Source organism: Sciurus vulgaris (assembly GCF_902686455.1).
Source record: "Sciurus vulgaris genome assembly, chromosome: 4".
NCBI lineage: Eukaryota > Metazoa > Chordata > Mammalia > Rodentia > Sciuridae > Sciurus > Sciurus vulgaris.
Window position 1 is genome coordinate 106,325,761 of NC_136464.1, and position 10,455 is coordinate 106,336,215.

General features: G+C 40.0%; 2 pseudogenes across 2 annotated transcripts; both read right to left on the bottom strand.

The window, feature by feature from the left end:
* Positions 1–3,814: 3,814 nt before the first annotated feature.
* LOC306660281 (protein-S-isoprenylcysteine O-methyltransferase-like) lies at positions 3,815–5,965 on the bottom strand (annotated as a pseudogene). Its single transcript has 2 exons — positions 5,954–5,965; positions 3,815–5,856 (listed from the first exon to the last, which is right to left on the bottom strand). The product of its transcript is annotated as a protein-S-isoprenylcysteine O-methyltransferase-like (transcript).
* A 2,342-nt stretch (positions 5,966–8,307) lies between these two features.
* Positions 8,308–10,009, bottom strand: LOC306660636 (kinetochore protein Spc24-like; annotated as a pseudogene). The gene has a single exon. The product of its transcript is annotated as a kinetochore protein Spc24-like (transcript).
* Between the last annotated feature and the right edge of the window lie 446 nt (positions 10,010–10,455).

Below are 10,455 nucleotides of genomic sequence, written 5' to 3' on the forward strand. Positions count from 1 at the left end.
TTGGCATCTATGTGAAGAATCAGATGACTGTATCTATATGGATTCATCTCTGTTTCTTCTATCCTGGTCTTCATCTCTGTTTTTATGCCTAGAACATGCTGTTTTTGTAAGTATAGCTCTATAGCACAGGTTTAAATCAAGTACCGTGATGCCACCATTATCACTCTTATTGCTTTGGATTGCCTTGGCTATTTTGAGTTTTATTCTTCCAAATTAATTTTAGGACTGTTTTTCTCTAGTTTTGTGAAGAATGTCATTGGCATTTTTATGGGATTACATTGAATCCATGTATCACTTTTGGTAATGTGGCCATTTTGACAATGCTAATTCTGCCTATCCAAGAGCATGGTAGGTCTTTCCCAATTCTCATTCTTCAATATCTTCTTTTTTTTCCCTCTCTTTAGCTCTTGATTTCTTCTTACCCTGATTTTGTCTTATTTGACATAATACTCAGTAACTGCTACTTTTGGCTGTGGATGGCATGCTTCTAAAGTAATTGTTTTCCTCCCAGGATGCTGGATTGTGTCATTTTTGAAAGTGAAGGGTCTTGATAACCTCATATGCTCACTATCAGGGCCAGGATGTTCTTCTTCAATTACTTTTGTTAGTATTCTATAATTGTCACTATTGAAACCATTCATATTCTTGTTTAAATTTATTCCAAGTATTTTATTTTATTTCAAGGATATTGGGAATGGAATTGTTTTCTTGATTTCTTTCTCAATAGATTCACTATTGGAATATAGAAAAGTTAGTGGTTTTTGAATGTTGACCTTGTATCCTGATACTTTGGTGAATTCATTGTATCTAGAAGTCATTCGTTGGGGTATTTTAAGTCTTTTAATTATAGAATTATCATCAGCAGAGATAATTTGACTTTTACTTATCATTTGTATCCCTTTAATTTCCTTCTCTTGCCTGATTGCTTTGGCTGGAGTTTCAAGAACTAGATTGAATAGGAGAGGTGAGAGTGTACATCCTTGTCTTGTTCCTGATTTTAGAGAAACTTCTTTCAGTTTTTCTCAAATCAGTTTAATGTTAGCTTTAAGTTTGTCACATATTGTCTTTGTGATGATGAGGTATGTTCCTTCTATTCCAATTTTTTTTCCAGTGATTTTAACATGAATGGGTGCTGGATTTTAACATAGATTTTTTTTTATTTACCTATTGAGATATTCATGTGATTTTTCTCCTTGATTCTATTTATGTGATGAATTATATTTGTTGATTTGCATTTCTTGATTTGGTCTGTGGGACCAAACTTGCATTCCTGGAATGAAATAAATTTGATCATGGTGAATAACCTTCTTAATGTGTTTTTGAATAAGCACTGCTAATATTTCATTAAGAATATTTGCACCTATGTTCATAAGGAATATTTGTCTGTAGTTTTCTTTCCTTGATATGTCTTTCTCTGGTTTTACTTTTAGGGGGTTACTGGCTTCATAGAATGAGTTTTAGCATGTTCCCTCTCCTTCTATTTTATAGGATAATTTCAGGAATATTTGACTTAGTTCTTTAAAGACCTGGCAGATTTCAGCTAAGAATCCGCATAGCTCTCAGCTTCTATTTGTTGAAAGGTTTTTTATTATTATTTCAATCTCATTGCTTGATATTGGTTTGCTTAAATTTTCTATATCCTCTTGGCTCAATTTATGTAAGTCATATGTTTCTAGAAATTGTTCTTATCTTCCAGATTTTCCACTTTGTTGAAGTAAAAGTTTTCAAAATACTTCCTAATGATTCTCCAGATTTCAGATTTCAGCAATGTCTGTGGTGATATCTCCTTTTTCTTCTCTAATTTTGTTACTTTGGATCACTTTCTTTTTTTTTATTTGTCTGTATTAGTTACATGTGACAGTAGAATATATTTTGACATGTTATACACATAAGAAATATATTTCCCATTCTTCTGGTTGTACATGCGGTGGAACTACATTGGTTGTGTATTCATGTATGTATATAAGAAAGTAATGTCTTTTTTTGTAGTGAAATCAAGTAGTTTATTTAAGAATTGGAAAGAATAATCAGTATCTGTGAAAGAAAATCCAATTGGAAATATTTAAATAAACATTTCTGTATGTAAAAAGAGTAGAATAATTACTCTGTAAGTCCCTCTCCTTGCAACGGGATGGGCTGCCTCCACTCAGGCTGGCGGGGTCTTCTGGGCCCAGGACAAGCAGCCACAGAGTGAGCGCTTCCCACCACATCAGAGAGGCTGAGGTCTCTAGCCCTGCTGAGCCGCTAGGAAAGCCAACTTCAGTGGGTGCGACTACCTAGGCAGTGAGAAAGTGCAGAGGGAACGGGGGCTCACTGAGCCTGTGGCAGGATGTGACCAAGGAGCTCTGGCTGAGAGCTCACCAAGTCTGACACTGACACAGCTTAGTGGTCTAAGAACGTCTTCCCTGTCATACCAATCCCCAGTTGGTAAGCAAGTGGGAACAATCAATAAAGCTTACTTTCTAGGCTCAAGAAGCAGCTCACACCAAGGAGGGACACCAGAGATGTGCCCTTTGTTTTCTACCCCAGAGGCTCACCTTCTACTGCTTTGCCAAAACTACTTTGCTCAGCAGTGGCCTGCAGATCTTCATAGTGTTTCATTTTATGCTGTTTCAAAGTAGCTTGCGTTCTGTACAATACCCATTCTTTATTTAAGAATCTCCACTTTCACACTTGCAAAGAAATCTGACAGTTTCTCAATGTGAGAAAACTGGTAATGTGGCCTTTACAGCGAGTACCCAAAAAGCCTTTGCTCACTGACCTGATTTTCTGCCCTAGGCCTGTCACTGCTATGTTTGTAAATTAAAAAAAATAATCTCAACAGCAGCAGGCGAGGTCAATCCACAATTCACCTTTCATCCCTAAGCCATGGCTGTCTCCTGCCCTTGGACTACAATGAGGATAGGAACATTCTCACTACTATGCCATGGGAATTACTTTTTAAAACAATACAATGTCAGCCTTCAGTGGTTTGAAGGAGCATCACTGTGAAACCTCAAGACTTAGGACCCTTTGCTCCTGGGCCTGGAAAGAAGGTAAGCTTAATGGCCTCCAGCAGATGGGTGCTGACATTAAATGCCAACACCCAGCCTTACCACCCATACACCAGGGGCCATCATTAGCTGCTCTCCATCCATCAAAAACAACTTCATGGGCCCCAGGGGGAATGGAGGCTGGGTCCAGTCTTGCTTAGATACAGTGAGAAACAATTTTACCTCAAAAAGCTGGGGATGGCTGCCAAAAACCCAGCCACGCCCTCTGTCAGTCTGCAGTCCTGGTAAGGGAAGTTCACTTCAGGTAAGTGAGGTCTGGAATCACTGACTGACCTGACTCACCGTCCCAGAGTGAGCGCGTTCAAGCTGTGTCCTGGCAGACACGGTTCCCACCACAGGAACTCAGTGCTGCTGCAGCCATGGACTTGCCAGAATGCCCTGCAAGCCCCTTGTGAGGGTCTCAGCTCTCAGACCAGCAAGCATCGTGCTGGTAGTCAACAAACCCATAAGCCTCTTTGGTATACATAACAACAAAATATTAAGCCATGAGATCTAGAAATAAGCCATATTTCTGAGCTGGGAAAATGCTCTAACATACACTTTAGGCATGTGCACAGCTAACCAGGTTCAGTCCACCTCCATGTAGCTCACTGTGTGAGTTCATCGTGTCATCCCTCTCATCTCAGTATGAAGAATGTTCAACACTGTTTGTCTATGTCCTCACAACAGCCCTGTGAGGTAGGTGGTATTGACCCCATTCTGCAGATAGGGAGGTCTGAGCAAGGATTCAGTGGCTCCTCCAAAGCCACGAGGCATGGTAGTGACCGAGCAGTGCTCTGGGCACATGCCAAGGCCACCTTCACATTCGTCCTTCATTTGTGCCACTACAAACTGCCAGGAAGGATTTCACAAGGAGACCAAGTTCCTGTCCAGCCCAGGACTAGGCAAAGGTCTCGCCTCTTAAGGCTTTGAGGCTTGACTCAAAAAGCCAACTGCTCTCCCCAGAATGCAAAACAAAAATGCTGACTGAACCTCAGTTGTGAGGATCTGCTTTACGGAAGATGTTTGAGTTGCTTTGCCTGAATTTGCAGTTGTACGTGCTGCAACCCCTTTAGAAAAGATTGCCTGATGCAGCACAGGGGGAGAATGTAATTTTGGGAGAGAGAAAAAAAAAAATGCTTCATAGATTTCCATTGAAACACAAAAATATAAGCTATTAAAATGAAAATAAAACCCCAAATAAATGGACAATATTTCTCAGCGTTTCATGATGCCTTGCATGGAGAAGGCATTCAGTAAGCATTTCCTGGAGAAGGGAAAAATAAACACATCTTTGACTTGCCTGTCACAATAACAGGAGAGCAGGAACAAAAATCCCAGGAAAGCCAAGGGCCCACAGTCCCCTGGCCTGGGGTGCCCATGGTCACACAATGCTACACAGCCAAATCAGAGGGGGCTGTGCTTACTTGCTGCCAAATCAAAGCTGGAGCTCAAAATACCAAGTGAGCACCTTTAAATTTATGCTGCTATTTATAAAAAATAGCTGTGTAAATACGACTAAGCCAAAGTGTCATATAAGGAAGAATCCTTAGAATTAGATAGATGTTCATGCATTAAGGACAGAATAAAGAGGTTAAAGCTGTGCTGTTGTTTTTCAGTTAAAGATTTTCAATGCATTTTTTAATGCGGCAACACCCACCACTGTGGCTGCGGCAGAAGCTCTGCTGCAATCAACATCTACCTCTCCTGAGGAGTCCTGGGACAATGCAAATACACTATGGCCTCAGGGGCACTGGATTGTGGCCTGGATTCTCACCAGGTCACTGTAGACGTGGCACTGATGAATATTGCTGTAGTTTGTTTCTTGTTCATTGTTAATCTATGTCTACCTTGATTCAGCACAAGAATAGATTGCTCCCGTGGGTCCTTTGGTCCTAAGGCCTTCTGACCATTTGGTCTTGGGGTGACATTCCAGAAGAGTAATTAGTGACATATAACATGACTAAGAAAATTCATTCCTCAGTGGCCAACTGAAAGCAGTTTTGTCCTGGGCTACATGGGGCCAGAGGCCCTGGGTCCCTCGAGGCCCCTGCCCATCATAGCTCCACCTTGACTCCCTTTATGAAAGGCAGACCTGCAGGCACCCTCTTCTTATACTCCAGGTACTCCTCTCCAAAGAAGTGAATCAGGGATATTTCTTCTTCCTCTGTTGGATCGTAGAAGAATGGCCACACTGTCAGGGCGTAGACAACACCACAGATGGGGTTACACAGCATCACCTGGGTTCCAATATTCCAATAAACCATCCACATAGGAAGGGTGCCGGAACCAAGCATATAGGCCACTTGTCACCAGAGTATGGGTATCCGACTTCTCATTCTGCACCACGTGGTTGAAGTTGGAACCAGCTGTTGGCAGCTGAAGTTGGCAGCTTTCCTCAGGCATTCTCCAAAGACCACCATCAGCAGCCCCGTGGCACTGAGCCAGGTGATCTGTTTCAGTTCAGCCAAAGTGATTCCAGGAAGACTGGCTAAAACTTTGCAGCATACCGCAGCCAAACACAAAGCCAAGGAAACAAGCTCGGATGGCTGGTACCGCGGCGGCAGGTAGAGCAGCAGCAGCAGCGCGTTGAGCCAGGCCACGTAGAGCGCCAGCCGGGTGCAGCCCTGCAGGCCGGCGCGCGTGAGCAGCGGCAGCGCGAGCACCGAGGTGCCCAGCAGGAAGGTGGCGAGGCTGAGGCGCGCCTGGAGCCCGGCGGAGCCCGCGCCGCGCATGGCGGCGCAGGGCGGCGGACCAGCCGGCGGCGGTGGAGCGGGCAGCGGCGCCCACAGTAGCCAGGGAAACCCGCCGGCCGCGCCTGCGCCTAATGTCTTTTTTATCTTACTGTTTTCTATTCTCACTTGCCCTCCTTTCCCTTCATTCCCCTTTTTCTAATTCAAAGTACTTCTGATCTTCCCTACTTCCCACCCCATTGTGGATTTAGCACCCATATATCAGAGAAAACATTCAACCTTTGGTTCTTTGAGATTGGCTCAAAGATTTCGAGATTTCACTTAGCATGATAGTCTCCAGTTCTATCCATTTACCAGCAAATGTCATAATTTTATTTTTTTTAATAGTTGAATAGTATTCTATTACATAGATGTACCACATTTTCTTCATCCATTCATTTGTTGATGATTCCCCTAGGCTGAGACCATTGTTTAGCTATAGTGATTTAAGTTTCCGTAAACATTACGGTTTGGCTAAGAATTTATCAATCTTGTTTATCTTTACAAAGAACCAACTCTTTGCTTCATTGATCCTGTGTATTGTTTTGTTTATACTAAATTCATTTAATCTGAGTCCTTATTTTAATTATTGCTTGATCTACTGGTTTTAAAATTAATTTATTCTTGCTTTCCTAGAACTTTGAGATGTAACATTAGGTTGTTCATTTGAGATCTTTCTAATTCGCATCTAAATGTGACCTGCCATTTTTCTCTTGCAGTTTTAAATTTTTATTGAAATGATCTTTTACTTTCTGTATTTTCTCTTACTTCACTTTCTATCTCTTGTTTAATTCCTTGATCATTTTAACCATTGACTCTTTGACTTGTTTGGCATTTTGTCATTTCAACATCTGAGGATTCAGTTCTTAGGGATTTTAAAGTTTCGGAGGCATTTTATTTCCTTGTTATCTCATGTTTTCTGTATTTCTATGTTGAATTTGTGAATTTTTTTGAATAGATCTTACTCCCTCTGTTGACTGGAAGACTTTTTAGTAGGCTACTTTAATTGTATTATATGTTTTAAGCACTGGGAGTAGCTCTGTGTCAGAGGGGTCAGTCAACATGTCCTTAGTATTTTGATCAATTATTTATACTCCTTTAAGGATCACCTATAGCTTAAGAGCAAACCCTATACCAGTAAGTCTAAATTTGTTAAAATATTTTCTAAATCTCCACTGTGTTCAAGTTGTAATAGGAAAATAGTACACCAAAATAGGTATTTTGGTATTAAAATACCTATTAGGTATCAAAATTTTGGTATTAAAAAATAAAATTGTTATTATACTTACCTAGGACATGAAAATAGAAGAGAAAGAAGAGGCCATGTGAAAGAAGAAGGATGAGAAAAAAAAAAAAAAAAAAAACTAAACAACTAAACAAGCCAGCAAAATAAAATCTAAACCAAATAGTCAGATACATCTACCCACACCCTTGAAAAATAAAAATCACATACCCTCACGTAAACCCACATAAATAAAACGTCACAAAACCCAAAACTACCTCAGGGTGGGGAAGGGCAGAAATAGGCAGGAAATAGAAAAGTGATGAGCAAAAAAACAGGATGGGAATATAAGATAGTGTTGAAGAAAGCAAGTACAGAAACAGATTGGAAAGGTCCAATTAGTACAAAATTATAAATTTGAAAATTAAAATCTAGAGATAAAGACACTCATTTGAACCCTAGATGTTTGGATGGATGAAGCAATATGTTCACAGGTCGAGGACACTGTTTCAACACTAAAAGTAGAAGGGGCTGAGGATGTGGCTCAGTGCCTGAGCACGACTGGGTTCAATGCTCAACCCCACAACAACCAAAATGAAGCAAAACACAATTATCTTGAAGCAACTACAGAGGAAAGAAATATTAAATGGGGAGTGGTTGGTGGTGAGGAAAAAGGATAGATAGGAGAGGCAATGGCAAAGAGAAAAAGAAAGTAATGAAAGATTATAATCATTATAGGCAAGAATAGAATAATAGTGTGGATATTTTCCATGTATCACATTATAACTTTACCAATACAAAATGCATAAGAATGAATTAAGGAAATCAATTTCTGATAAGATAGAAGAATAAGAGAATCTATCAAATCAATGCACAAGGTTATACCAGTGGAATAAAGAGTCAAATAATTATATGCTACTTAATATACATAAATCACAATATATAAATATATTATGTTAATTATATTATCATATACTAACATATAGTAATTATATAATAATTAAAGAGTCAAAAATTATTCCATGCTGATATTTCTGAGAAAGGAATTGTTAGTGAACCATTCTGGTCCTGAGTCATGTGTGTTAGTTGCTTTGTATTTAAATCTTCTTTTGGCTCAAACTGTGCAAATTTCTGATCGAGATGTCAGAAGTTCTTGAAAGCTTTATGAGTCCCTTTTTCTTTTCCCTTAGTACACCAGAAGGGCGTTTCCTATGCCCAGTGTTGTTGTAGAATATTACTCTTATTTTTTAAACCAGCTTATTTTTCTGAATAATAATAACTATATATATATTCAACAACTATACATATGTGTATAGTTTCTTCTGCACACTGCCTCTCTGAATTGGGATCCAGCTCTTCTCTGCATGGTTGAACAACTGTTGATCCAAATCAATCAAGGTCCAGTCAGTTATTGGACTGTTATTCACCCACCAATTTCCACCAACCTTCTTTTTCTTTAAAAATTCAAATTTAGTAGCATTTGTTAGTGATTGTTTAGGCTTACGAAATCTATCCTTTAATTTCCATTACTATCATTTCTTTACTATCCTTTCATTACTATCATTTCTTGCATCCCATTCTTTCCTTCTAAATATTATATTCTTGCATTTTGATAGTTGTTTCACTGATGATATTTGAGTATTGAGTTACCTTAATATTTATAAGTTTTCATCTGAAAATCTTCATATCATTTTTACACTTTCATGAATGTTAAAATGGACATAGGATTTTAGATTAAGAACTTTTTCATTCACTCTTTGAGACTATTTTATATTATTATGGATTATATTATTGCTGATGAGAAATTCGTCATCAATTTGACTTTCATTAATTTGGAACTTAAGTCTTCAATTCTGGATATTTCTCATCCATGCTCACTGAGAAATGGGATTAAAAAAAAAAAAACAAAACATTCCCATTAAATGTATCTTTTTTTCCTTAAGTAGTGGTGATTGAATCTAGAGCCTTACACATTCTAGGGAAGTACTCTACCACTGAGCTTCATCCCCAGCCTTATCTTCATTTCAAATAGTTATAATTATATGTGCTTATACTTTTTATTAAACTGTTATAATTTTCATACGATTATTTATCCAGATTAATATCATTGAGGTTTTCAGATATATCTAAAAGTTTACATATTATTTCATTAGCAACTTAACTGCAACTTAACATGGTCAGTGAAATTTTTATTCAATTTTAAATTTCATTTGATATGCAAAAACATTAAAAATTGTACATACTAATGGGGCGCTATGTGATGTTCTGATGCATGTATATATTGTGTAATGTTTAAATGAAGTTAAAATATTTACTTGCTCAGACTTTTTTTTTTTTTTTTTAATGTGCAAACATTTAATTTTAAACTGATGATCATGGAGCTACCACCACCCTCCATGGCCAATTCAGCAGGTCATGAGGCTCCGAGCTACCACTTGGTGTCCACCGGGCTCCAGAGATAGTCACTGATGAATTTCTTGGAGAATTGGGTGCTGTCCAGGTGGATGGGCTGAGCCATGCTGGGGCCGTGATGGATGCCTTTGATCATTCCTGGCTCGCTCTCGTAATCCCATTCGATTTTACTAATTCGGTGATAAAGTTGAGCCACATACACAGCAGAAGGGATGGTGACCATCGTGTCCTCGTCAACCTCTCTCTCCTGTCGTTCCAGATCGGCCTCCAGCTCCCTGAGCTCCGTCAGCTCTCTGGTGAGGTGAAGGAGGCTGGCCTGCAGGCGAGCGTCCTCCTCGGTCGCCTTCCGGAGCTCGGCTTCCAGCCGCTGCAGCTCCGCGATCCCCTGGCACACGCGCTCCTTTGAGTCAAGAAGGCTCTGAGCCACCTCTTCCTCTGAAGCGAGGGTCTCTCGCAGCCGCTGCTCGGCGCAGTCTTGCGTCTCCAGCAGCCGCTCTGGTATCTGCTCCTGGCGCCACAGCAGCCCGCAGCCGCTGAGCCTAGGCGCGATTAGCGCCCAGCAAGCTCAGGGGTCCCTGGCTCACCTGCTCAGTATCGCGGAAGGCAGCCATGATGAAGCCAGCCCTGAACCCGCGCAAATTCGACTGGCTGCTTGTTTCTTTATGGTTAAAACAATAAAAGTTTCTTCCAGCTTTTTAAAATTTACCATATGTTATTGTAATCTACAGTCACCTTACTGCATGATGAAACACTACAAATTCTTACTCTATCTAATGAGAGCTTAACACGCATTGATCAACTTTTTTCCCTCCCTTGTTCCACCCTGCTCTATGCAGTCCCTGGTAGCCACCACCATTCCATTTTTTTTTTTTTTTCATTTTATTTTTTTGACACCAGGGATTGAACCCAGTGGTGCTTAACCCACAGAGCCACATCCCCAGCTGTCCCCACTCATGCCTTTTTATTGAGATAGAGTCTTGCTAAGTTGCTTAGGGCTTTGGAATCCTCCTAATTCAAACTTTTGTGTTGCTGAGATTACAGGTGTGTGCCACATCAC